The 1,717-nt window shown below is 43.7% G+C and overlaps 1 long non-coding RNA gene across 1 annotated transcript; it reads right to left on the bottom strand.

The window, feature by feature from the left end:
* Positions 1-66: 66 nt before the first annotated feature.
* LOC104952883 (uncharacterized) lies at positions 67-1,596 on the bottom strand. Its single transcript, XR_799147.1, has 3 exons — positions 1,507-1,596; positions 1,133-1,200; positions 67-153 (listed from the first exon to the last, which is right to left on the bottom strand). It is a non-coding gene; the product is annotated as an uncharacterized lncRNA (long non-coding RNA).
* Between the last annotated feature and the right edge of the window lie 121 nt (positions 1,597-1,717).

The following is a 1,717-nucleotide window of genomic DNA, read 5'->3' as shown; positions in this document are numbered from 1 at the left end:
GGAACCACAGAAGGACGGAGGAGGTAAGGCAGGGAGAAAAGGAGATAAAAGAAGGACTTACTCTGAGGACATGAAGGAGGACAGCGGCCCGACTTCCTTCGCTTTCTGCAGAGCGTGTTTCTGATTAAACGCCGCCTCCGCCTCCTCTTCATCCTGATCAAAAAGAGGACAAAAGTGTGTTATGGCAATTATCAGAATCAGGTTTATTAACAGGTAGGTCGGCGCGCACGAGGAATTTCATTTGGTGTTGTGGTGCACATTTTAAATTATGGAGAGTAGTATCAATAAAGAGTATCGATGAATACTGGTACTGATCAAACCCTAAGTGGGACTATTTGATTTTATTCATCCTAGATGGACTTTGTTAAACAGGTGGTTTGTGTCTCTTTTTGTACTCTTACGGTACGTCCACACGGTTCCGTCGCGTTGAAGCTTGCCGGTGGGCGTGTCTGGCGCACGACTAACAACCAATCACAACCAATCACGCGGTTTGATTGGCTAGCGCTTGTACTGGCTTATGATTTGATTGGCTGGCGCTTCCGTCGACGCTTGAAAGGTTGAACTTTTCTCAACTTTGGAAGCGAGCAACGGAACCACAATGCAGTTCGGCAAAGCGAGACGTCACCCCATTCAAAGTGAATGGGAAGCGTCTGCGTTGAAGCACGCGACGGAACCGAGTGGACGTACCGTTACACTTCATTACTTCCCGTCCCGTCACTTTAGAATCAGAATCAGGTTTATCACCAGGTAGGTTGACACGTACAAGGGATTTGACTTGGTGTCGTGGTGCAAACATAAAAGTAGAATTTACATTGAAATTGAATGGAATAAAATATGTGCAGTCATTTCATTGTAAATGGTATTAAAGTTTAATAAAGAGAAATTAAATGTTTAACTAAGTAGTAATCCTTTCAGGTGTTTTAAAAAAAGATCTTTAAAGACTTTATTTAGATATTGTGTTTCTTTGCCTAACTCGTGATTTTCTCTAGACAGCAGCTGATTTTAAGTTGCTACGACAAGTGAGTGAACATCTGTGAGTTTAAATAATGAAACAGAATCATCATGGAGACGAGAGCCAGGGCTGGACACGGCAGAGTGGGTTTACTAAAAGGATCAGAGCACTTTGTATTACCTTGGTGAGTTCTTGTGCGTTGGCGAGGTTATCCACAGCGATGGCCAAGAACACATTCAGCAGAGTGTCTGTTCACACGTTCAGGACTCAGCAAAGTGCAACCAGAGAACCCTTGAAATACAGACTGACTCAACACTGACACTCGATAAGTGATAAGTTCAAACACTAACCCCTGTATGAAGAGAAATGTCTATTACAGTTTTACAAAAAGCCTTTCCAGCTCACTTACAGTCAAGATGGCAGAAAATAAATCACAATTCATCTTAAAGCTATATATCAGGCATGGATTAAATCTGCAGATGCTACGGGTTAAGATCAGAACAAACTTCTCTGTGGATGTGAGATCATTAAAGTCTATGTGGCTGGCAGGATACAGTTTCCAAACAGTGTGAGCACGATGAAGTAGATGGAGGACCACATGCCGGACTTCACTCCTCCCTGAGAGCGGATCCCGTTATACATCACCTCGTTCCAGTCCTCTCCAGTGAGGATCTGAACACACACACACACACACACACACACACACACACACACACACACACACACACACACACACACACACACACACACACACACACACACACA

Source organism: Notothenia coriiceps, unplaced genomic scaffold (assembly GCF_000735185.1).
Source record: "Notothenia coriiceps isolate Sejong01 unplaced genomic scaffold, NC01 NC01_scaffold00020731, whole genome shotgun sequence".
Taxonomy (NCBI): Eukaryota; Metazoa; Chordata; class Actinopteri; order Perciformes; family Nototheniidae; genus Notothenia; species Notothenia coriiceps.
Note: the sequence above shows the minus strand (reverse complement) of the source record. Positions and strands in the feature narration are given on the sequence as shown.